Source organism: Dermacentor variabilis, unplaced genomic scaffold (assembly GCF_050947875.1).
Source record: "Dermacentor variabilis isolate Ectoservices unplaced genomic scaffold, ASM5094787v1 scaffold_25, whole genome shotgun sequence".
Lineage (NCBI taxonomy): Eukaryota > Metazoa > Arthropoda > Arachnida > Ixodida > Ixodidae > Dermacentor > Dermacentor variabilis.
Window position 1 is genome coordinate 1347478 of NW_027460423.1, and position 27446 is coordinate 1374923.

The window sequence follows — 27446 nt, forward strand, 5'->3', positions numbered from 1 at the left end:
CGGAGCCGACGTCAGACGGACTTCGTAGACTCGAGGCTTACGTCGGGAAAGGCGCCTTTTATTCCCCGAGCTGACCCCCGCAGCGCGCCGCCAAGTGCCCATTGTCTTGCCTCTTGAACGGCGCGTGGGAAGGAGCCTTGAACTACGTTCCCTCAGGGACTCTCTGGTTCACCGCAGACCAGATTGGCGGTGGCGGGTTCAGGCACAAAGCCTGCTTCGTCGCACACATCTTGGCTCCAGCGACGGAGAGTCGAGGACGCGTGTATTATTCTCCACACGCAGTCGACTTAGTGACACCGTGGCTAGAGGTTTGCGGTGCCGTTCCAGGAAATTTGCCGCCGCTGTCGCAACTGGCTGGCAAAACTTGCACTTCAGCTGGCCGTTCTTAACAGCACCAAGCACCCTGCTTGTAGAGCACACAACTTGGAGCCGACAAACTGCTGCTTAAAAACACTCTGTTCTCCCTAGATCCCTAGGGGAGGGATAACTGCTGTTCAACCTTCGTCCAATGGGACCGTCCGGAGTCGTTGGGGTGTAGTCGAACCGCCTTTGCGAGGGAAGGCTCACACCCTCACGTGCGCACTTTGGATTCCCTGAACCCACCGAGTTGAACGGGTCCTCGTAGCCAGATTGTCACGCTTTACCCCAGCCGGCACCTCTTAATTCCTGAGCGGACTTCTCCGGTAGCCGCCACGAGTGTCAGCAGACTGTGACGAATCCTGGGGCCCGAGGTAACGCACAGCAAAACACCCTTTATTAGAGACGCTCTCTTGCTGCGAATAGACCATGAAGGCCACGGGAAATTAACAAAGAATACGGGGTCCGCCAAACGTGGCCAGCCCTGCTGCCGTCGCCGACTCTCTGAAGGAAGCGCATGTTGGATTAACGCTACCGTGGTCTCCAGTTCTCCGAAGGTAGTGCATGGTCGGTTAGTGTTGTCGTCGTCGCTGGTTCTCTGAAGGACGACACCCCCACGGGTCGATCGAAATAACTGCAGCGGGCTGAGATAGGCTTGCAGAGCAGTACCCCTGCAGACCGATCGTAACACACTTGACATGTGCTCATCCGCGCCGCGTCGTCTGCTCAGCGTCTGCTCAGCGTCTAGTTGCCTTCAAGTTACAGGCTCTATGGTTGGTGGATTGACGCAAAAAACGTTTTCACGCCGTAACCATGAGGCGCGTTTACATGCACGCGACAGAAGGGCTTCGCTTTAACTATGCGCTTTCCATGCGGATACCTTACAGCCTCCTTGGCAAGTGGTATGGGCGAATGCACCTATATATGTTCACCTGCGCTGCAGCATCTGCTCGGCGTCTATTTGGCGCCTACTTCGGATTGTGTCGCTGCCATCATCATGCGCCATGCTAGAGCGAGATACAAAAAAATGATGCAGTGAACAATTAGGCTTTTATATCTTTTCGCATCGTCGACGCATCACGAACGCAATCTTCTAACTCGAAAGCAAACCTGTTTTACGGCTTGGTGCCGTGTTTCTAGTCCTATCAGCGTGAAAACAAACAGCCAATATCAATAATTACGATAAAACATACGTAATTAGTTTACCTCAGCTTGACATAGGACTTAGCGATGACCTGGCTGCTTCTTTCTTGAAGACAGTGCGGAAAGCTGTAACAAACGTGAATTCGGATCGAAGCGCGTGGTCGGTGCTCCATTAGCCCGGCCATGTTGCCACTCTTAGTGTGGCGGCTCTGCAGCTATTCGCAGTTCCACGTGATTGCACATGGCGAATGCCGACGGGGCGGCACGTGAAAAAGAGAAACCCCACTCTAGTTCCCTGCGAGAGCCATATACAGCAACTCTAGGCCTCCTGTTTCCGCACACCGCGTCTGGGCGTCCCTGGCGTTGAGCTCTCTGAAAAAAACGAATGATTTTGCTGCATAGCATAGCATGCAGCAAAAGCCGTCCATAAGATATGCATAGCATATCTTATGGACGCACGCAGCCTAGGTGACTATCTGTCACCGTCCTGTTCCAAAGGGGATGCCAATAGATCACTGTCATGATGGGGCGTGCGCCACACACATAGCTGCACCTTGTTTCGGCGTCTTGAGTGCTCTTGAGGCTTATGTGGGCCCTCCTTGCTTCAGGGAGATTAGCGTTCCACAGGAACTTCTCGGCTGGTATTTTCATAATTAACACGCGGAGGCATGTGCGCATGATGTAAGCGTCGCGATGCTTCGATGCAGAAACACTGCACCGACAGGTGCTACCACGGCGATACTAAGTGTGGGAAAATGATGGCAGAAACTGGCAGGCTTTGCATAACTATGCTGCAATTCGTTTAAACAAACAAGGCTGTTTAACCTGGGAGATTCGAATAGAGCTGCTTATGTGCACCAGTCTGTGCAATTAGAAAAATAATACGCCTAGACGAATATCGTGACCTGGCGTTCAAATTCAAGAGGGGGGAACTTTGGGCCAGTTGGTCCGACATGTTCTGACATTTTCCAACAGCATTTCCGTTCCTTGAAGGGTCATGGCGGCGCCAATATCCCCAGGCACACCAGGGAATGCAAAGCCTACTACCCCAAATCAAGCCATGATTGTAGGACAGGGAAACTCTAGACGTGATCGAGAAATGATGGAAGCGGCACACATGCGCAGACTTGACCTAGACACGTGTGTGAGCCTTCTGTGGCTCTCCTAGATAAAGAAACCCGGGTTTTGATTAACCTGTGATATTTGTTTTTTGTGTCTTGGCCCTTTCCATTGTCATCTAGGGTGCTTTCTGCCACGTGTGTTTCATCTTGTTCTTCAGTAGGTCAAGGCATGTTGCGCGCATATGCGACATTTTCCTGCTATGTGCTTCACGGTAATAAACCTCAGTTGCTAGCTACCGCTCGTCCTGTCCACTCCTTCGTCTTGCGTCCTGTCTGGCGTTCATGGCGTTCATATATTGACGCAAAGGGAAAGCGTTGAATTAATATATAAGTAATGATTTTCTTAAAATGTAATAAAGCTAAAGGATCAATCTATTTTTCGTAATAGTAGAATTTTTTTACATTAGTAGGCCTTTCGGCTGCATGGCACGACCCGGTCATCTGGACCCCTGGAGGATATCTGATAACGCCAACTAGAATCTGGACGGGAATCATTACCCTTCAGAAATGGGCTTACGCGGCACCATTAGATATCACGCAACAGTGTTCCCTGATTCCTTGGCATGGACGTTCGGCTCCAACCCGACGCAGTCATGAACCTAAAGTTTGATTCGATAATGCTTTCCACAGAGCAAGCGATACGGCCGGATAGCACTTTAGGTCACCGTGTCTTAGTGCGCTTCAAGGTGAACTCAGTAGGCTGGCTCGTGCCAGCAGCAGAATTTTCATCGTTGCAGGAGCCGCCGGTGTTTGAAGCTATCGTCGAGAGCGACGAACACCTACTGTTAGACCAAAATTCAGTGTCGCAAAGGGAATCGTGCAATTACGGCTAGGAAAATCCGAAGTAATTGTCACAAAATTATCCTAGAACACGTGAACAAAGGCACAAAATTATATGTGTAGCAGAAGTTACGGCATTCAGCAGTGCGTGTTTCTGTCGGATTTCGCATAACCTGCAATGTCGTTCCGTGTTCCTGAACCAGTTTTTAATATTAATCTGAGTGTCCCCAGGCATAAGCAAGAACAGCTGAATGCTCTTCAGCAGTACAGGGGCTGCTTGTTGTCGTCATCAAGTCTTCGACAAACAGCAGTGGCTATGCGTCGCATATAAGCGATTAATTCACTCGGCCACTCCGTCAAAGACTTTACCGAATTTTCAAGAGAGAGCTAGAAGGAAACAAGTCTACGGCATGCTGCACGACGAAATCATCCAGTTATAGAATAGCCCATGCACGTCTCGTCTTCTCTCGGTGAAGAAGGATGCAACTCTCTGTATATACGTCCATTATCGTCGCCTCAACAAAGTCACTCCCACTGATAGATGATGAACTCGGCCGACTCTGTTTGGAAAGTATTTTTCATCGCTGTATCTCAAGACCAGGCCCTCGCATATCGAAGTCGACACGACGGAGCGACAAAAGACTGCCATTATTATTCGGATTCAAGGTCATGCCATTCAGCTTTTGCTCGGCACCCGCAATGCTGCAGCGCGTAATGGACACGGTGTTGGCTAGCTTGAAGTGGCAGACGTGCCTCGTTCATTTCGATGACGTCGTCGTTTTTTCAGCAGGTGTACGATCAATTTAGACCCCTTGCAACAGCGCTAAAAGCGATGAAGTCATCCGTACTCACTCTCAAACCGGAAAAGTATCGCTTTATCTACGAAGAGCTGCCGCTCCTGGACCACGTCATCAATTCCAGCGTACGCTCCGAGCCGCAGAAGACAGCTGCCATCGCAAAGTTCCAGCAGTCCGTCGATAAGAAGTGCGTAGATTCCTTGGCTTGCGTGCCTACCCACTAAACATTTTAACACCCTTAAGGGTGTAAATCAGTTTGTCGCCAGACGAACAGCCTAAGGGTGCTGTTGTCTACACCCTACAGTTGTGGTGCAATTCTAGCACCCTAGAGGAAGGGTGTCCAGCAAAATAAATTTAGCGTGTAGGGGTGCAAGTCCATATTAACACCCATCTATGTGGGTGTTAATATGCGTTCAAAGACTGGTTGCTTTGGATGAACGGAACGCCACCGTCTCGGCCTGTGCACCCAGTTTCGTCTGGTCCATGTGCTGCAGCCTCTATGGCAATCTAAAGGAGTACGTAGAATGTTCTTTAACCGTTAATAAATAGAAAAATAATAAATATTCGAAATATCAGAAACATAAGATATTTATAAATATATTAAATAGAAAAAATAGAAAATAGAAAAAATAATGGGAAATAGAAAAGTAGTGTGAGCCGTGGTATTAAAATCATATTCCACAGTAAAAAAAAAAAGCTACAGTGCCGTTTCGCGTAGTGAAAGCAGTCGAAGCCCATGCGTATGGCTGTCATAGCGCACACGAGGCTATCCGCTCGAATTGAAGGCCGGCCTCGCGCGGACGCGCCATACGCAGCAGGCGCCCCAGTACAACGCCCGGTTCTAAACATTCTCTTGCCATTCTCTTGTTTTCATTGACTACCATAACACCTGATTTTCTACCACTAAATTTCAAACCTAAATTATTGCCTTCCTGTCGACAGGTATTACCCAGACGTTGCAAATCACTTTGCTTGTTAGCTAGCAACACAATGTCGTCCGCAGAAAATAAACCTGGAAGCTGCTGCTCTACTACTGTACCCGCCTGTTTGTACGAGATTATAAAGCCGATATTACTACCTTCTAGCGCCCTCTCCATCCTCACCATGTGCATCATAAACAGCCGTGGGAATAAAGGACACACTACCTCAGTCCCTTGTTGATATGAACTTTCGCCTCGCTCCTCATTCCTTGCCATTCAACGCAAACGGTATTTTCTAGGTAAACCTCTCTCAAAAGCTGTAGAGAATCGTGACCTAAGCCTTCCCCTTCCAGAATATCCCCCAAAATGTTGCAGTCTACGTTGTCATAAGCTCCTTTAATGTCTAAAAAGGCTACATATAACGGTCTGCTTTCTCCTTGTGATATCTCAATAGATTGAATAAGAACGAATAAGTTATCATCTAAACGCCTACCTATTCTGAAGCGATTCTGAAGTTCTCCCAAAATGGCATTATTCTCTGCCCCTGCTTAAAGCTTTAATTTTATTGCCTGCATTGCTAGCCTGTGTATTACCGATATAACGGTCAACGGTCGATACGAGTTAATTCTATCTTTATCCCCCTTACCTTTATAAATTAGATTCATTCTACTTTGTCGCCAACTGCCTGGTATTCGTGAATCTTTTAAAGTTTCGTCCTCTGCTTTCACCAGAGCTTGCTTACTTTTTGGTCCTAGTTCATTAATCAGGCTAACGGGAACCTCGTCTAGCCCTGTGGCTGTGCGCTTAGGAATCTCATCTTCGGCTTTCTTCCAGTTGAAATTTGTCAGCACCAGCTCCTTTTCCGCTTGCGTCTTTTTCATGCTCTTTTTTTCGTCAAATCGTCATTGCCTTGGGAAGATTGGGATGTTACTTTTCGAATGTAATTTAGTGCCTATCTCCTTCCAGTCTGTTTTCATCTTTGTCTAGGATATGTTCTTGTATTTTTGTTGGCTTCCTGCCTAATAATTTTATGTGGTTCCAAGATATTGTAGGTGTGGCCTTCTTTTTCTCACGATTTCTGAAACCAACGTTCACTTTCACCTTTTAATTTTGCTTGCACTAGTATTTGAACCATAGACTTTTTCTCCTGGTATATTTTCCATCTACTTGTTCCTTCACCCTGTGGAAACTGGACCTTCTTCGCCTGCCTGTGCTCTCCAGATGCTTTCTGTCGTTCGGCAATCGCTTCTCCTATCTCCTTGTTCCACCAGCTTTTCGGTTTCTTTTTTCCTTTCCAACGAACATGTTGTTTCTCTTTCCGTATTTCTGTCGTTATTACACTTAGAAGCTCACCATATTCCCACTCTTTACTTGGCCATTTGCCAAGTTCTTCCTAAACTCTAGTGATTATGTTTACTATTTGTTGAGCGTTCAAATTTGGACTGGCCATTTTGCTCTCCTTGCTCTCTTTCCCAACTACATATCGCATTTTCAAGATGATGCGTTTATGCTCACTCCCTATGCTGCTAAGCCCTTCCTATCAATGACTATTTCTCTAAACTTATCATGAATTCCTTCTGTCATCAGACAGTAATCAATGGTTGAGTGGCGGTTTGCAGCTTCCCACGTGATCTGCTCTTCAAACTTAGGCCCTGTATTCTCAATAACGACGTTATGTTGCTCAAAAAGATCGAGAATTGACTTTCCGTTGTTGTCGATATAACCATGTAAATCCTGTATGTGGGCATTCATGTCACCTAATAGGATAATTTCAGCACCATTTCCGAAACCCTTAATATCAGCGTTTATGCATTCCGCTAACTCTTTATTCTTCTCTGTGCAATTATTTCCGGTCCACAAATACGTAACGCCTAGCCACATTATATTGCCGCTCATTGTACCCATTGTATCATTGCCTATTGCATGGTGAGCACTCTTTCTTGCATTCCTCCTTTTTCTGTTATCGATGGCGATGCTCTTCTGATGTTCCCCTAGGGGACCTTTTTAATTACTACCTTCTCTGGCTTCCTGAGCGCCCGTGGGCCCCCTAAAAAGCAACTGCGCGACCACCAATTCGCCAGCCCACTTCTCGAGCCAGCCTGTAAGTGAAGTGGATCCCGTCTCGTTTAAAACCACCACACCTCACTTCCCTGTTTAATTCGACAACCTCGAAGTCTTTCTCTCGGCTCATTTTCCATATTGCCTCATTAGCAGCCACTACGGCTATTTGTACGTGACTGTCACGTACAGGCTCCTGCGGCACCGTGGACACCACGATCTGTACCTGAGGGGATAGCTCGCGCAAGTCGTCCACCCCCTTCGCCAAGCGCTGGGCTAGTCCTGTCCCTTTCCTGTTTAGGACATCATTTAGCCCACCTGCTACTATCACAAGGTTGTGCATGTGGGCATTTTCCGCGAGCTTTTCTTTTGCTCGCTCCATGACAGAACCCAGTGTCCGCCTTGGAAATGTTCCTACCGCCACTCTTTTATCGCCCTTCAACCTCTCCACAATTGCTTCTGAGCACCTAACTAGGTTTGAGTCGCCGGCGATAATCACCCTTTAACTCTCTCCTAGTTCTCCCTGTTTCCTTTTGTCATTTTCCGCGTGACTCGCCATGGAAAATGGGCATTTTCCCGTGTACTCTCCTTTTTCCGCGTGGCGGCCGCAAGGTAGGTGCCGCTGTTCCCATGTAATCTTCTACCACGTTGCACGCATTCCACGTACTTTGATAGCAGTCCCTCTCCTGTCACGTCGGGCGACTGCGTTTCATTGTCACGCACATTCTTGTTCACAATGGTGACCGTGTTCAGCTTTTCCTCGGCTGCTTCACGTCTTTTTTCAACTGTCTTCCGTGCATCACGCTCCATATTTAGCTCATTTTTGAGCTCTCCCACCTCTTTGACAAGCTCTTCCAGGAAAGTGTCCACTTTGTTGAGCCTAGCATCGACATCAAAGTGTGTCCTGATTGACTCGGTACCCTCTCCATTCTCATCCGTGCCCTCCTCTGCTTTGAGGCAGGCCCCGCACACTGCCGGCATTCTCGGCTTGCTAGCCATGTATTGGACGGATTTTTTTGATGCAAATACTATAATACTATAGTAATGCAGAGCACGTGCCTTTTAGCAACACAGGATCCAAATCCTGAAAATGTCGCGAAGCAATTCTTACCACTGTTTCAACAGCAATCAATGCCACAGAGACCAAAGGTATGACATGCTCTCGCACGCGCTCAGCCAAGCGGCCACGCTCTCATTTTCCTACCAAAACACGCACAGTAAAACCACTAATAGCTATTTGTCTTGCCACCTCTAAGCTATCACTTAAAGGCTACAAACACTCAACGTCCCACCCACTGCACGTGTTGAAGCACGTTGCGCGAAAGGATGATCTAACCGTGTTGCAAAAGCAATTGTACACGAAACATACTCGCGCACACGAAATACGATAGAAAGAAAAAAGAAAGACGAAGAAAGAAAACCGCCCAATTACTATTGAAAGGCAAAAAATTCACCAAATCAAAAGCGGAACAAAATTAATGCTTGCACAAAAAAGTTATGATTTCGTCGCCGCAACGGAGCCCCGAAAAGCCATTTCCGTTCGCCACAAAATCTCAAGCTATCACTTCTGTCACGCTGCCGCCATCCTGCCGTTGGTGAGCGGAGTTTGTGGAGCACGCGTCTGCACTGTCCGTGCTGGCGGTGGGTGTGGGACTGACCGTGGAACAGCCCCGTTTGGCGGTATTGGGGCATGAAAGTGTGTTGGAGGCCGATGGAGGCTCGCTTGTGTTCCCTTGAAGGCACTGCAGGAGGTGCGGCAGGTGTTACACCATGGCCTGCTTTGGCAGCCTTTCTCTTGAGCATGTCAGCTCCGCCATTCTTTGCGATGAACTCGTAAAGGAACTGCCGCGTTCCAGGCTCCTCAAAGTCTTTTTCTGTGACCATTGCCATCTCAGAGTGTTTAGCTCCTTTCTGTCCACCTATCTCCAAGTCAAATTCCTTGTCAGGATCCCAACCAACATGCTTAATATGCTTGAAGTCAGTTGGGTTGCTGATGTCAGCCTTTGTGTACTTCCTCTCCTTCTGCTTCTTTGCCTTCTTGTTGCTCGACTTCGTTTTCTTATTGTGCTGGTTAGTATGCCATTTGTACTGGGACATGTAGGAATTCGGGGATCGTGCACTGGAAAGAACCGGTAATTCTTGTTGGCTGCCATTTGTAATCTATTCCTCTCTTCCAGCTTCTGACGCCTACTTCGCAGCTTCTCTTCAATAGCGTTTCCGAAGTGAGCTGCCTCGTCTTCGAACGCAAAATTAAGACCCGCTTGGCAATCCTCTGCCTCAAGTGTTTGAAAATACGGAAGCTGACATTTTTACGTAAATTCAATGAAAAGCTCCTGCTCCCAGGTGATGCCGCGCCTATGAAAGTCGAAAAGACGGATAAGGAAAGCCCTCGCAGCATTGTCCTTGATGAAGCAGGCGACACCGCTGCAGCAGTGCTGCCCCGGTCATGCCTTGGAGATGGGCCCGACTGTTAGACTTCCGCAATGCCCATTGCAATGACCTGCCATCTTCGATCCCTGCAGGTCGAGACGACCGAGACGTGAGCGCCATCTGGTGGTGCTTCAAGGAACCTAGCGCTCCATGCGACGCATGCCTCCCGTTCACTGACTGTGACCACGCAACTTTTTGTAGCATCTCCGGCTATGCTGCCGGATTTTCCGCTTCATGAGCCATCTAACGCTTTCGTAATAATAAATACTTCCCATTGTACGCCTTCTTCGCCATTGGCCCGCCGCTATCGGTCAAGTGTTTTTTGGTCTGCACCCATTTCGCTTGAGTGTCTCATGACGTCATAAACTGGCGAAATCTCACCTCGTTAAAGTAACGTTTATGCATAAAAAGTTGTATTAATATGGCGAACAAAACTGATTTTCCTATTGGAATAGCCGGAGGTTGCCCTTTTCATAAAGGAATCCCAGATGCCTGCCCGCCGATCGCACACACTGGCAACTCAGGTCTGTTGAAGAGAACAGATTTATTTGCGTATAATAAAAAAAATTGCGTAGCAGTATGAGTCTGTTGACCCCTTTCGGCCAGGTATGCGAGATCGCACTACGAGATTTTCTTTGCTGAGGATCCCTTTTGCCGGCATTTTTATCCTTTCGGTGCACGCCGCGGCGATTTTCGACCCCGAGGTAAGGAAGTTGAACCGGACAAATCGCAGACGCCCGCACCACCCTCGTCATCTGGTTATCTACTTTCAATGCGGTAGCTCGCCCTCACCTAAACCCTCTCCACTTCTGCCTGCTTCTCGCCTACTGCCAGCCAATGAGATAAAAACAATCTTTTCACTGTAGGTTGTCTAATACTAATAAAACGTCATTCATTCATTCATTCATTCATTCATTCATTCATTCGTTCGTTCACTGCTCTTGGTTTTAAAAGCAGATAAAAGAGACCACTTATAATAAACGAGTAGAGCGTTTGATTGGGCTATGCAAAAACACTGCGGATGACAACCCGGTGCTTTCCTTGGTGGTTACGTAAATTGGACGTCAGGAGATTGGAATAAAAAAATGATTGGAATAGCTTTACGTTATGCGGCCCCGGAGGGCCGTACATGTGCGGCGTGACATTCGCACCGCCGTCGCAGACTACTCGGGCGCCTACCGCTGCACTCCTCGCGACGGGAGCTGCACCCGCCGTATTCTTGCACGGCCGACTACCACGCGCGCGACTAGATATAGTCGGCGTACCGAAGTATTCTTTTTGCGAAAACCTTGCACAGACGATTAGACTGCTGCTCCAGCGCGTCAAGTAGAAACAAGTTTTTTGGAAGAGAGTCATGTGCCAATGTCAAGGATCACGAACAGAACGCCTTGCTGTCGGTGACTACGTCCGTGTATAGAAGCCAGAAATCGTTGGCAAGATTTCTTAACACTTTTTGGATTTCAAAAGGATGATCGAGCAGCGAGGAACAGCTTCATATCTTTTAAAAGCCCGACGAGTATGGAACGCTTCCAACTTCTAGCAGTGCACCCAGAAGCTGCGGAGAAGTGGGCAACAAACCATATACAGCCAGTACACAGCCATAGTTACGACACACCATATTCACAGGGAAATATGTTGCCTGCTGCCGTGGAGTATTCTACCTCGCTATCAAGGTCACAGAATGGAGAAACGGCGGAAGCACGCTACAGTGAACCGCAGCGTATAAAATCGTCCTCGCAGAATCAAACCACTACCGGTATCGGGCCAGCGCTGCGGGAGAACATGCGTGTGAAAAAAAATTCGATAAAATTAAGGGATTACGCATTGCACTAAAAATTGCTGTTTCTTTTTTTCTTTTTTTTCCTTTTTACAGCCGAAGAAATGTGCTACAATGGAGAAGTCAAAGTAGTGCTCGGACGCGAGAGTGCATAATAGAACGTTATGTTCATTGGAATACGACATGTGCCTGTCGTTCTTCTGTGAGCTCTTAAGCACGTTAGAACAGACGTTTGGGCGAGTTGGTAACAAATATGTGAAACAAAACAGCGCGGTATTCACGGAGACAAGAAGCGAGAAACGACACGACACAGCGCTCGTCCGTGTCGTTTCTCCTTTCTTGTCCCCGTGAATACCGCGCTGTTTTGTTTCGATAACTTGTGTGAATCCAGTTCGCTGCAGCGGCGGCGTCGGGAAATACAAAAATTTGCCCGAACATCTGCTTCTCCGCAATACACGGTTGCTTGGCTACCACGTGGTGACGTTCTGCCAATAGAGGCGCTAGCGGCGTGATAAAACAGACGCGCAACTCTGCTACCTGCGGTAGCACATACAGTAACTCTAGGTGGCATAGGAAATTGGCGCCATCTCTGTAATGGGGGAACGCAAAAATCCGTTTCCCTTGCATGGCCTCGTAGATCATCGCGCGCACGCGCGCCGATCCAGGTGGCCAAGCCCTTCCCCCTGCTCAACTCCTCTCCGCACGCCCTCTCTCGTAACGCCCTCGCAACTCCTTCACCTTCGGCTGTCTACGCGCCCGCGCCGCCGTGCCGTCCCCGCCGGCCCGGCTGCTGCTTAGTCCCCTACGTAACGCTTTACTTTTGTTATCTACTGTCATCGAGATGCGTGCGCTGCTGTGCGTTGACCGACGTGGCTAGTTTCGTCAGTTCTGTGGTCCTCGGTAGCTGTGTGCTTGCGCTCCGCGATGTTTCACCCGTTTCACCACTCGTACCGCTCGTGCATCGTGCACTGGTGCACAAATACTTAAAAAACAAGTCCTGCAAGGTTGTTCCGGGTGCCTAAAGACAGCAGGTCAGCGCTCAGACCCAAGGACATCAGAAGGCGCATGTACACGAACACAGCCCTGTCCATTTGTGTGCTCCATGAGGCTCCGGACGTCGTTGCGCCTTGATTGTGCTACACTTCCTCTTCCCGGTAGAGAAAGCTGACAAATAGATGTTCCTCCTCATTGTCACCTGGTCTGTGACTTGTGTTTTTCTGTGCCAAGTCTCATTCTGCAACTTCAGTAACTTGCCCAGCTTTCCATACCGCCCTCAGTGCTTTTTCTGTGTATCACGTTCTACAAACCTACTAACAGCTGAAAAATTACTGTTAGTGTTTGTTTACTATCTCAGTAACCCCCGATGGGAAAACCGCCCGAACAAGCTTCATGTGTAGGCATGATACGCTTTTTTTTCTTCTGGAAAGCATGAGCATTGCAAGTGTCCTACATGTAGATTTTTGCAATTCGTGTTTTGTATACAAAGGAGAGCCCAGTAGGTACGACTTAGTGCCTTAAGTGACGTAATTTTATTGCTAAGCATTGCATTCGTGTAGAAAAATAAGTCGTGTTGGTTTGTTTTACCTGGTCTTTGATTGAGGAATAAGCCTTTCTGCGAATGTTTTCTATGTGCTGCTGCAAAAGCCGACTACCTTCTGTTCCCCTTGCCACCATTACTCAAGTTGTGGCCAAGTGCAAAATAATGTGATAATGTGTGTTTCAGTTTTTAGTACAATGTTATTTTTTTCTGCCATGTTTTTTTTTTCAATTTGTTCAGCAGTAATGAACATGTCACGCATTTCATATACTTTCGTGCAGATTTATAAGTAAGCTTTCTTTTGGTATGGCTCTCAATCAAACAATGTTAGCATTTTTTCAATCTTTCAGGTATTTTGCGTGTCATTGTTTTGGCCATTACCAGTGAGTTTTCCCTTTTTATAGTTGTCATGACTATGTCATACACGTCGTCCAATTTTGTGCAATATCTTAGTGTACATATCAGAAGATCCTCTACATTTAGGTCTTGAGGACGTTATATAAATATCTTGTTTTTTATGCGTGTACATGAAACGGCCTTCGCGTTTTCTAGCTCTTTCTTTTGTTATTTCACCATCTGTGAACTTTTGTCTTTAGTACTCTTGTATATGTCATGCACCTTTCACTTTTGCTCATTTTTTGAGCGTGTATCACACCACGTTGTAAGAAAAATCTGTTTTCGGAAACGAAGTCAATAAAGCGAGAATAAACATCTGTTGTGTTGGAAGTGGAATTTTTTTTATGTCCCGGCACATGCTGATATAATATAAGTATGGGCAAGACTGCGTGCGTGCCAACGTATAGCCCACGGCGCACCACGCGCCAGCTCGCAAGCAATGCCAATGAGCAGCGTAGCGCGCACATTGCTTGCGAGCTGGCGCGTGGCGCGCCGTAACAAGCGCACCATAAAAAAAAAAGGAAAACGCGCCGCTTAGGGGTAAAAATATAAAAAAAAAGTGAGCGGCGAGCGCGCCATGGGGGAAAGGGGGAAAGGGAGTGGAGCGGGTCCGCATAATAAAAACAAAAAGGAAAAAAACGTTTGGGAGAGGAGGTGCCGCGCGGCTGCTGTTGCTGTTGCCATGACAACGTAAACAATCCTGTGCGCCGCCATTTTGCTTCAGCGTCGCCCATTGGTTAGGGCCGTAACTGAAGGGAACCTTGGCGCTAGCGTGGTAAGAGCGTCTGCTCGAAAACGGCCAATGGGAGCCATACGGAGTGTCCCCCCCCCCCCCCCCCTGGCAAAACCGTGAACCGGTTCTTAGGGACACCTTTACTAGCCGACTATATACCAATTTTACTTTTCTTCGCCCTTCGTCATCGGCTCGGATATGACTCGCTCGCCGCCGCGCTGCCGCTTTAAGGCCAGAATACATGGAGCGAACTTTCACGACGAAGTTCGGGCGGCAGAAAATCTGCCGCGGCGCGACGCCGTATGTTCGTCGGGCTGCGCTACATGGAGCGAAGACACGGCGGCCGCCGCCGGCGAGTCGCTGCGTTGTTATCAGTGTGGCTAGACGGGGCAAATGCGCTGTAGTGAAACGCATGACACAAAAAAAAAAAACGTTAACGACAACTATTACCGCTTTTGAATTGTGGAACACTCTAAAAACGCGTAAAATTTTGTTTAGAAATGATTTCTAGCGTTTTTTATGTGTTTGAGACATTCATGTGCCGATGTAGTTTAAAGAAAGCGGCGATGCTATGCATTGTGGCAACACTGGGCGGGTAAACAACTTTCGGCTCCTCCAACTCCGCGGCTCTGTTCTGTGGCTCAACGCGCGCGCGGCACGCTTCTTAACAGCCGAAATTAACTTGTCCTTAAATTCCAGCCGTGCCGCTTTGGAAGCCATGACTACGAAAAGCGGGAGACCGGCGTGAACGATAGAGCGGGATCGGGATACACGGACAAGCGGGGAAGCCTCGTCGGAAGTCGGGGCGGATAGTGAGACCTGATTGGCTCGCTTTGGGGCGCCACTCGTTTGCCGCTTCCGGTATCGCCGACGCCCGACGAACTTTTCTGCGCCAGCTAGATCGGCGGCGAACGACGTTTTCTCCGCCGCCGCGCATCGCGCGTACGCCGCCGGGCGTCAAACGCCGACTATTCGTCGCATATTCGCTCCATGTATTCTGGCCTTCATACTTGCGATCTGCCCCACGGCGCGTCGCGTGATAGGAGCAATGGAACTTGAAATCGAACATTACGATATACGGACCCTGCATTGCCTGCGCGAAGTAAAATTGAAGAGTGTGGTGCTGACGCTGCGCGCTGTGCCGTGAAATTGAAGAAAAAGTGTGGCACTACCGAACTAGAGAAAAAAGAGCGGCCAAAAAAGAGATCTCCACAACGTTTTCCCATCCTGACTGTATAGTTTTATCAGCCGAGCGAAGGAAGCGCTGAACCAGTCTATGTTGAACCCTTCTGATTACTGGACGGCGATGTGCGAGCTATCCACTCTGGCGATAGCACTGGAAATTCGATCTCACCATGCAAATATCTCCTTCGCATTTGCTTTGAAGCGGAGGTCACGGGAACGCTGACCCAGCCCTACTACCGGTCAACACATTGATTGCGAGAGCAACATTGTGGACAGTGTCGGCAGCAGAGATCTAGGCCATTCCGATGAATCCTTCGTGTCCGACCGACCTCTGGGAGCTGCAGGCCGGTGGCGATGAACCGCAGCGCGCAATATTCCTTCCTCTGCGTGGAATGGCCGCAGGTACGCCTGCACCCAAGTCTCCTCTATTTGATAGCGTAGCCTGGAAATGGTCTACTTAGAAAGCCGGCAAGGTCGGTACAACTCATTATCCGTCACTTCTTCGAACGCGTATCGCACTTACAGCCGTGGTCGACACCGAAGCAGCAACGCCAAGCAGACGACGAAGGCTTTCGAAGCAACCAGCGACGCCCGCGTGTCTCCGGGGTCGCGCGACCGGCGCGCGCGGCCAGGGTCGCAAGCCAACAGCCAAGCCACAGTAACGGAACCCAAAGCGGACTACCCCTTAGCCGGTTCCTACGACCGGTTTGCTTTGAAGATGATTGACAGATGCCTGACGTATTCATAAATTGCGATACCGCCCCGCTGCCTCTGATGACCTTTGACTTAACCGAAATTTTGGCCAATCAAGTGAGGCCAAGCGAACGGTTCCCAAACCGAACCGTTATAAGATTCGGCCCCTGGACTGGAATGGCACCGAGGCCTAGGCTGCTGGCGTCAGTGTGGATTTTGGTATCGGCGGCCTCGTCGAAGTGCGCATGTACCGGCCGCGACTGCATGCATCGTCTGACTTTTTGAAATGCGTCGGCCTGCGGCGTTTCCCATTTATACTCGACGTCACATTTTGTTAGATGTGTCAGCGGCTCAGCGATTCGTGAAAAGTCCTTGACAGAGCGCCTGTAGTAGGCGCACATGCAAGGAATCTACGCACTGCCTTCTTGTCAATGGGCTGCCGAAACTTTGCGATGGCAGCTGTCTTCTGCGGGTCGGGCCGGCCTATAAGCTTGCTGATGACGTGGCCCAGGTATAGAAGCTCATTGTAGGCGAAGCGACCCTTTCCGGCTTCAGAAAGAGCCCTGTGGCCTTGATGTCCACTAGTAATGTCGCAAGCCACCTAAGGTGATCATCAAATTTTTCGCCGAAGACGACGACGTCATCTAAGTAAACAAGACAGGTCTGCCACTTCAACCCTGCTAACACCGTGTCTATGACGCGCTGGAACATTGCAGGCGCCCAGCGCACTCCGAATGGCATGACCTTCAACTCGTAAAGGCCGTCTGGCGTGATGAAGGTGGTCTTTTCGCGATCTCTCTCGTCGACTTCTATTTGCCAGTAGCCAGACCTGAGATCCATCGACGAGAAATATTTAGCGTTGCAGAGCGCATCCAATGCGTCGTCTGTCCGTGGGAGGGGGTATCAGTCCTTCGTGATCTTGTTAAGTCGATGGTAATCGACGCAGAAACGTAGGGTTCCGTCGTCTTGCTTCACCAAGACTACAGGAGATACGCATGGGCTTTTCGACGGCTAGATGCTGTCGTCGCGCAGAATTTCGTCGACCTGTAGCCTAACAGCTTCACGTTCTCGCGTCGAAATTCGGTAAGGCCTCTGGCGGGGTGGCGTAGCGCACTGTTTGGTCATTATGCGATGATTTGCGACTGGTGTTTGTCGAATCTACTATGACGTCGAAAAGCAGTCTTTGTATTGATGAAGCAGACTTCTGAGCACTTGCTGTTTAATCATGGGGAGGCTTGGATTTAGGTTGAACTTTGGTTCGGGAACTTCGGTCGTCAGGGTGGATGCGACAGAATCCGAGAGGACAAACGCATTGCTGGTTTCGAGAATTTCCTCGATGTATGCGATCGTCGTGCCCTTGTTTATGTGCGTGAAATCCTGGCTGAAGTTTGTTAGCAACACGTTCATCTTTCATCCGTGCAGTCGAGCGACCCCTCTTGCGATGCAAATTTCACGGTTGAGTAGTAGACGTTGGTCACCCTCGATGACGCCTTCTACGTCGGCAGGTGTTTTGGTGCCGACGGAAATTACAATGCTGGAGCGAGGCGGGATGCTGACTTGACTTTCAAGCACGCTTAAGGCATGCTGACTACGAAAGCTCTCCGGCGGTATCGCTCGATCTTCCGACAGCGTTATCGACTTCGATTTCAGGTCGATGATTGCGCCGTGTTGGTTTAGGAAGTCCATGTCGAGAATGACGTCTCGCGAACACTGTTGGAGGATAACGAAGGTGGCAAGGTAAGTCCCGTCATGAACGGTAATTCTTGCAGTGCAGATTCCAGTCGGCGTGATGAGGTGTCCTCCAGCGGTCGGAATTTGAAGACCTTCCCGTGCAGTCTTAACTTTCTTCAATTGGGCGGCAGTGTGTCCACTCATGATGGTGTAATCGGTCCCCGTCTTGACTAAGGCAGCGACTGCGTGGCCGTGGAGAAGCACGTCAAGGTCGGTGGTTCTTTGTCTTGCGTAACAGTTAAGTATTGGCGTCGGATCACGGCTGCGTCGCGTTGACCTGTGGCTGCTACGTGGCGTCGTCAGGTCGTCTTTCGTTGGCGTATTCTTTGCTTCCAGACATCGTCGGGACGGCGGCGTGTCGTTGTTATGTCGTCGAGATAGTCTCATCGGCGTCTTCGTCGGCGGAGGAGAATCTTCGTCAGTTCGACGAACAGCAACCGCACCTCCATTGGTTGCTGCTTTTAGTTTTCCGGATATGTGCTCGCTGACCGTCCCCGGGCTGGGCCAGTGTACGGACGGCGCTGCGGTGAGAGGTAGCGGCCTCATGATGGTGAACGGGACGGTCGTCGAGAGCTCGACTGAGTAGCGGCTAGGTAGTCGGCCATATCGCCAAGGCGTTCACCTTGCTGCGGGCGGGGAGCGTTGACGGCGAACCCTCGTAGTCCCATTTCGCGGTATGGGCATTAGCGGCAGATATGCCCCGCTTCCCCGCAATGATAGCAGAGCGGGCGATGGTCGCGGGCGCTCCAAACATCCGTCTTCTTCGCGTAGCTGCTCTGGGCCTAGGGTGGGCGTGCTGGGGGCGGCGGCGGTGGTGGACGACAGCATTCGGGCGTTACAGAGCCCTGACGCGGTCGCGCATCTTGACTATTGAAAGCGAGAGCATCTGGATTACGAAGGGCAGAAAAGGCAAGAAGGACGCAGAGAATCAAACGCCACAAGAAACCAACCTAGCCAAGCAACAAACGAATGGAAAGCCACTAGCACAGCAACAGTGAATGCCCCGAATGCCGCCTCTACCAGTCGACGACTACAAGGTCCTATTCCGCCAACAAGCAGGTCTCGAGCTTACAAAGTGGAAAAATATCGTCATTATGCACGCCATCGGAAGAGCCAGCGGTTTCTCGCAGCAAGACTTCGGCGCTAAAGTGTGTGTTCAAATGCAGAGAATCGAGAACCTGATTATTGCAAGCACGGCCGACGCGAAGAAACTCGAAAATATCAGCAGAATAGAACTTGGCGGCACTTTCTTCACTGTAAAAGGCAACACGAGAACCGCGGACGACATATCCAGAGGCGTAATAAGCGGGCTCTTGCCCGGCACGAGTCAAGAAGAACTCAAGGCAAGTCTTCGCGCACCAGCGCGGCACACCGTCCTCCACGCTCACATGTTCGGGCAATCGTCCGCGGCCGTAATCTTTTTCCAACGACCGCACGTAGCTTATTTCGTCCGCTTCCAGAGTCTCGAATTTCGACGCCGACCCTACCGCAAGTAAGTGCAATACTGCAGGACTTGTGGCAACACGGGACATCGCCAGGATGTCTGCCCAATACCATTGCCAGCCTTCTGCTCTCAATGTGGCAAAACCGATCAACTACCCGACCACGAGTGCAAACCCGCATGCAAGTTATGTGGAGAAAAGCATGAAACTTCAAGTAAAGATTGCAAGAAAAGACTGAAACCCAACCCGCCGCCACTCAACATACGACAGCAACACATCGTCAGGCTCAAACTAAGAGACAGTCGCTGAAGTTCAGGCGGCAAAGAATTCCCACATATAGGAAGCTCAACCACCAGTTCGAGGGGAAGTCAAGGCAGCACCCCCAAACGAAGTAGCTCTAGATCGATACTGCGATCACCTTGCCGATCACGCTCGCACTCGCCCAAACGCTGGAGCTACTCGGATGTGGTAGGCGGATCGAGTGGATCGAGAAACAGAAGCAGCTCCAAATTCTTGTCGGCCGAAACTACGGCCCTTCAGGCGCTCGAACAAAAGGTGCAATTTGAACAAAACACGTTGCACTATCGAAAATTGGAGGATGCTTAAGCTTCGCCTTCAAGAGTGGAACGCGATAGCGTTATCGCATCCCGTTCGCACCGCTCACTCATTCGCTCGGCATGCTGTTGCCGAGACGAAGGGGAGAAGCGGGCGAGTGGCGGGCCACCTGTCAGGGCAGCGCCGTACATTACGAGGAAGGGGTCCTTTGTGTTTGCCGCAAGATGGCTCTGCGTGTGCGCCAAGCGCAGAAGAAATGTAGTGGAAACATAGTTCGCTACTCGTTTAACTGCGACTTCTGTAATTCACGTGCTCATAATTACCTATATACACCACAGTATAACTTTCTACGGCACGTTTCTAAGGTAACACCGCATTCACAAGAGGCGCTTTTGTCACGCTTTGAACCATCGAACTCATGGCTCAGTTGTAGCGTCTCTGTCTCACACTCCGGAGACCCTGGCTCTTTTCCGACCCAGCCAATCTTGCAAGTCGTTTTTATTTATGAATTGCCTTCCGGGATTTTTCTCTCACGGCCAACGCCGGTGACACCGGCTTTTCTGCGACACGAGCTCCTTAACGCTGTCGCGTTAAAACAGTCAACTATAAATCCAACAGGCCCTCATCGACAAGCTAATCCAATGTCAACAGAGAGAACAAGACAACATAAACAGCCTTCGAAAGAAGTGCGCGGAGCAAAAAGATCTCATTGATAAACTGCAACAGAGATGTACGAAAGTCCAAAAGAACATTATATAGCCGCGACCCTCACTTCCCGACGCAGATTTTGAATCCGTAGTTGACGCAAGATTCCAAATCGTGCAAGAAACTCTCATGAAAAGTACCCAAGCCACAATTGAGAAAATCGTCCGGGCAGCAATAACGAATTTCGCCGCAAGTATAGCCAATAAGGTTACCAGGCTAGGTTCCAAGGTCGATAGACTTGCAGCGCAACAAAGCAACTTCATAGCCCATATCAAGAAGACCTACGTAACAGAACAGCACCTCAACACGTCACTAATGGACATTCAGGCCGAGAGAAAGCAGCCGCGAACAAACGGCCGAAGTGCCTCTCGTTCAGTTTCACCTACCCGCGAGCGCCGGCGGGGAACAGAAATAACCGAAGATGACAGTGCCTAATCACAGGACTACAAATGCGCCCTCGACTCTCCGTATACGGCAGTGGAACTGTCGTTCCTACAGACCACGGCATGCTACCTTACAAGAATTTGTCAAACAAGACCCACCCGACCTCATAGCGCTGCAATAAGCAAATACACAAAACGTCCGGCAACAAGGGTACAGCGCCCACGTACAAACAAAACGCGCGCCAATTCTCACTAAGAATCTCACTGTACAGGAATTAGAACCTGTGTAAATACACCGATCGAACACACCTTACTCGAAATCATACCGGAGACGAAATCGCTCAAGAGCGTATTAGTAGTGAGTGTGGACAGCCCTCCCAGAGACCCCCTTTTAGACTTCGACCACCTTGTGCGAGAAATTAAGAAATGCATCGATGGCCGTCAAGTCATTATAGTAGGGGACTTCAACGCCCCACATATGGCCTGGAGATACCAGACCACCACGAAGAAAGGAGCCCGAGTGCACGACACTGCACAACAGCACATACTCACCACGTGGAATGAGCCACTCCAAACAACGAGGATAGGCAATAGTTTCCCCAGAGACACCAACCCGGATCTCACCTTCACTCTGAACGTGCCCTCGGCAGAATGGAGCCGACTCCCAGAAACCCTGGGCAGCGATCACCACATCCAACTAACCCTAGCTCACACTCGCAAGCCCGCTAGGCTTGGAACGACCCAGGTAACGGAGTGGAAGTCATTCGGAGACGTGGTAAGTGCGAGACCACCATCGAGAACATAGATGACTGGTGAAGGAAGTCCTCGACGCGGCAGAACGCCACACGAAAACAATACAGCTGAATGAAGTAGAGCCAGCCGTCGACACGCACCTCCTCCACGTCTGGGAAGCCAGAAGAGCTCTCCTTAAGAGATGGAAGAGGCAGAAGCTAAAATAGAAATTAAAGAAGCGAATTGCCCTCCTCACCGAGCAAGCACAGGCATACGCGGAGAGATTAGGAAGGCAGAACTGGTATGCATTTTGCGACAAACTCCAGGGAACCCGGGAACTCTGAGTACAACGACGACGTGGCATCTCCTGCGCGCCCTTCTCGACAACCGCCGTACGACGACGCAGCAGTGACAGCACCTCTGTAGGCTCGTGCACACCACGCCGGATTGGAAGGGAACCTCCTCCGAGAAATCCAGATGAAGCTGTGCGGCGACCCACCCGTTAATACGATGGCACATGACAAAGTCTACGATGGGAAACCAAACCCCGACCTTGACCAACCCTTTACGTACGCTGAACTCTCTGCAGCACTATCGACGCTCACCAGAAACACTAGCCCGGCCAAAGATCGGATCATCAGCAACCATCTACGGCACCTTCCGCAGCAGGCTACAACAGCCCTGCTCCAGTACTTCAATGCATGCTGGGAGAAAAGAGAGTTACCGGCTGTCTGGAAGCACTTGGAGATCACCATGATCCCCAAACAAAATAAACAGCTCAGTATTGAGAACTTGCGCTCAATTTCGCTTACCTCGTGCGTAGGGAAACTTTTCGAGCATATGATACACAACCGGTTATCCTCATACCTCGACGACAGCGGATAATTTCCAAACACTATGTTTCGTTTGAGGCAGAACCTGTCAACGCAAGATGTCTTCATTCTACTCAAGGGAGACCTCATCAACCACCTGAGTACCAGATGCAAATCATCCATTTTAGCTATCGACGTAAAAGGGAGCTTTTGACGACGTCACTCATGAAGCTACCCTCTGCAACCTCGAAGACCTGGGCTGCGTGTCTCGGACATACGGCTATGTCAGGAATTTTCTCGCCGGCCGCACGGCCACAGTTGGAATATACAACCTGCGCAGTGACAGCTTCCGATTACCCAGCATGGGCACCCCGCAGGGTTCGGTCATATCGCCGTTTCTCTTCAAAGTCGCAATGATCAAACTACCCAGCCTGCTCGACGCAATACCAGACGTAACACACGCTTTCTATACAGTTGATATCACGTTATGGACAACGGCCTCAAAAAATGGAACACAAGAAACACGCCTATAGGAAGCAGTAGATACTATCGAGAGCTACTTGCACAAATGCGGCCTCCGCTGTGCCCCCGAGAAGTCGGAACACCTCGTCCTCAGGTCAAGAACGAGAGGCAGACCACCCGACTACGATGAACCCGATCCTAACGTCACCCACAAGGGAACCCACATTCCAAAAGTGGAAACCCTACGAGTTCTAGGGCTACACATACACAAAGATGGGTCTGGGACGGCCACACTCCTGCGACTACAGCGAACGCCAGCACAGCTCACGCATTTCTTTAGGAGAGTTGTAAGCCATAGAAGCGGACTTAAAGAACAAGACACGCTTCGCGTGATGCAAGCAATCCTCATTAGTTGAATAACAACACTGAAGAATGCAGAGGTAGAAAAAATTAACATTTAAATACGCCAAGCCATCAAAATCGCTCTGGCCCTACCATCTACAACTTCGGCTACAAGACTTCTAAAGATGGGCGTACACAACCCCTGGCAAGAACTAGCTGAAGCTCATAAAGCCAGTCAATTAGAACGACTGAAGCTCACGCCCACCGGAAGATCAGTGCTGCAACGATTGAGCTACGGTGAAACCTCTACAGCCACCGCGGACCGAAAAGAAAGAATTCCTTCAAACCTCCGCGAATACGTGTGCATAGCCCCAATTCCAAGCAACATGCAGTCCAAGTACCACAAGGAAAGAAGACAAGCCCGAGTGGATGCTCTACGCCGAAGACAGGCCAGATCCCGACGACAGACACACCGACGCAGCCAAATACCCGCAAAGAAACTCTTAAGCCCTTAGCGTCAAAGACTCTCAGGACAGATAGCTAATGTCTGCCACAGTCCGTGCACAAAACCCCGAGTCTGCAGAAGAGACGGCGAGCGCCCTAGCAACTACAGCGTGCATGGATGCAGCTGTCATCTTCTCCGATTCTGAAGCAGCTGTCAGGAACTACGCTAAGAGTCGCATGTCGACAGAAGCTCTGCAGATATTGAAGCACAGTAGTACTCCGATCCCATACACGTGCGTGACATGGGTTCCTGGGCATGAGGGGTTGGAGGGGAACGAAGCGGCGCACGCCGCGGCCCGAGACCACACCTGCCGGGCCAACGCTTCCTACTCTCGAAGCGCCTGGTCTGCGTCAGCGGAGGCAGAGACCGTATTCATCACCTACTCAAGGATCCTTCAACATCACAGGCTGGAACGCAGGGTGTACCCACCACCTCACCTAAAGCTCAACAATCAAGAAAGAACTACTCAGAATACTGCAAAGTAATACTTACATGCACGGAATACTCATGCATAGACGGTACCCAACGCTACAAGGCTACCACTGCACAATGTGCGGCGTACCGGACACCTTTCATTTAATTTCATTTCATTTATTAATACTGTTCGCCCATTTTTGGGCCGTTACAGGGTGGAAAATATTTGTTGCAAATGCAGTAAATGCATTGGCAATCACAGCCTTGCAGACATGCAAATACAAAATAAATTTAGTGCGCACAACCTGCGGTTCACAACAAAATACAAATGCGGTAGTAGAAGCACACACAGCAACAATCATATTTCCAAATAGGTGAGATTCGCTACAAACGAGCTGTCGTGGTTAATTTGGTAGGTCAAGGTAAAGGTGTATTGATTTTTCAAACAAACTGACAGAGTCTGTTTGTGTTATGTGCTGTGGCAACGAGTTCCATTCTTCAATTGTTCGTGGGAAGAATGAATATTTGAATGTGTTGATCCGAGCTTGGAGAGTTGTAAGTTCGTTGTGGCTGTTTCTTAATGTTCGGGCTGAGCGCTTCGTTATGTACAGTCCGGTGTTTATGTTAAAGAAGTTACCCCGCAAAAGATAGAGGAACTTAAGTCTAGCAACTCTTCGCAGCTCTAGCAGTTGGGGTAATTTAAGTTCTGACAACATCCCGGAGACTGAATCCGTGGACTTATATCTAGACAGAATAAATCTAGCTGCCCTTCCTTGTACTTTTTCAATCCTTGCTATCTGGTTTTTGAGTAGGGGTCCCACACGATACAGCCATATTCTAAAGTTGGTCTTACAAGTGTCAAATAGGCCGTTAGTTTCGCTGTCGTGGTTGCCTTCCCTAGTTTCCGGCGTAAAGTCCACATTTTTCTCTCGGCTGCACAACATAGTTATGAATGTGACTATCCCAATTTAAATTTTCGCTTATCGCTATGCCTAGATACTTGAAGTAGCTTACTTTCTGTAATTTGTGTCCTTCAATTTCGTATTCAAATGTAAGAATATCTTTTATTTTGTTTGTTATTCTTATAAATGACGTTTTGCTGTGATTTATTTTCATTTTCCATTTTGAGCACCAGTCATGGACACTACTTAATGCCGAGCTGAAGGTAATTTGATCTTCTTTGGATGTTATATGTGAGTAAAGCAGGCAGTCGTCTGCGAATAACCGAACCTTAACACCTGAAGAAACTGTCTCTGCAATATCGTTGATAAAACACAGAAGTAAGACGGGACCGAGCACGGAGCCCTGGGAACACCTGATGAAACACTCAGAATGCCGGATTTCGCATTGTTGATTTCCACGTACTGCGTTCTATTTTTAAGATACGATTAAATCCAAGCGACAATAGTACTATTAATTCCAAAATTCTTTAGTTTCCTTATAAGTTCTATGTGTGGGACCTGATCGAATGATTTCGACATATCAAGACAAATTGCATCTACCTGATGTTTATCCACATCATGATGTTTATCCACACCTTAGCGCACCTGATCCTTGAATGTCCATGGCATCTAGACAAAAACGCACTGCCTTCACCGAGAGACTGTTGTAACGCCAGACAAGAATGAGAAGACCTCATAGAAAAGTGGGAGGACAAGCTCGTCTCCGAGACCTTGCAACAACAACGCCTCGTCGCCAGGGCCAAGGAGGCAGCGAAGGCCAGAGGGTTCCTGGAATGAGGAAACCTCCACCGAGAGTAGAACCGGGGCTTATGCCGCGATACTGTTTCAAAAATAAAAGTTTATTCCGCCTCGTCTGTCAGGAACTCGGTGGGTTTCGGATCATTCCGGCGAAAAGTTCTTGTACCCCTCGCACAAAGAAACGCACTTTTTTCTCTTCGGACATTTCCGGGTTGGCGTGCCGGAAAATACGGGTCATCTCATATATATATATATATATATATATAATACGTTCCCACTGCGAACATACAAAACGCACTTTAGCCAGCCGGCGAGCGACACCGGATTTCTGCTCAAGAGGCGCTGAGACAAGGGGCTATGCATCGTAGAGCGCCCAAATCTAATATCGTAGGTTGTAGGCAGCTCTCCACACCACACCAAACGAGCATAATGTCTAAGCTTGCATACAGAAAGATTTTGTTGTGCATTCCTTGTGCACTTCCCTCGAGCTGTTCGATCGCTTCTTCTCTCTTAAGCTTCCAGATCGCCGGTTCCTGCTGCCAAGCATTTCTTTTGAATATATGCCTCTTATTTACCCACTCGAGATTGCGAACCATGTGCGCGAGAACAGCGCCGTTCTTTTGCCATCTGTCGTGTTCGCACGTGCTGCGTGTTGATCTGCTCGTACCAGCCTTGCTTACAAATACAACTTTCCATACTCGGTTACAAGCGGTCTTTTCTGGTTCTCTGAATGTTGGCACTGCCACCGAACAAGCTGGTAACAGCAAAAGCTTTTGAAGCTTGCCGCGCCCGTTCTATTTTGTTGTTCCGAATCTAGTGAAGAAAGTGTTGCGTGGCGCACCATCTGCGTCCCACTTCCTCTTCCCAGCAACATCTCTGCATCGTTCATTCTCGCCCCTTTCCGCCGCCTGCTTTTCGTTCATGCCCGCCAATCCCACATGTTTCGTTCATGTTTCGCCCTTGTAATCATTTTTTTCAGGACTATATTTAGGAACAGCGGCATCTCTATTTTTCAGCGAGAAGAGCTAATTTACATAGGCAATAGGGATGAATGTAGGGCCACTGAAGACGCATAACATAAATCATTCATAGGCAAACTAACGCAAACAACATTGTAAACGGAAATTTCAAGGGAAAGTCAGTAAATCATTGACGAGATTTTCAAGGATTCCAATGCTTCGTGGTAATTAGCCTTGCCCAAACTGGTAAGTAAAACTGAGATTGAGGCACCTTTGTGAAGTCTCTCAAGCTAACGCCTATTAAAGACGAAATTGATTTTTCTCAAATTTTTAATACTGTCGATGTTCTCTTTCACGAACATATGGCATGGAATTACCATACTGAACACATAAGCCATGAGATTGGGAGGGTCTTAGGTGTGTTGCGCGGGTTTCAGAAAATATTACCTGCAAGACAAAAACTATTATTAGATAATTGACTTTTTTTCTTCATATTTCTACCATTGTCATCTGGTTTGATCCACAGGCTCTAAAGCATCATTAAATACTCTGATCATGCTGAAGAAAAATTCCCTGCGGCGTATTGAAGGCGTATCGCATAACGAACATACCGCTTCATTATTTATAAAGTATAGAATTTTAAGAGTAAACAGTTAATGCGAACACTGCGTTGGGCAACTTTTAAATCACAAATACGCAGAAGTACCCTCTTACGTACATTTCCCGATTTGCAACCAAATCCAGCCATCTCCTCACTCGACATAGGGAGAATTTAAA

General features: G+C 49.0%; 2 pseudogenes; one reads left to right on the forward strand and one right to left on the reverse strand.

Annotated features, from left to right (window-relative positions):
• Nucleotides 1-27446, forward strand: part of LOC142568641 (TWiK family of potassium channels protein 7-like) — a 518233-nt pseudogene that overhangs the window by 468587 nt on the left and 22200 nt on the right.
• Nucleotides 8747-26073, reverse strand: LOC142568637 (actin nucleation-promoting factor WASL-like; annotated as a pseudogene).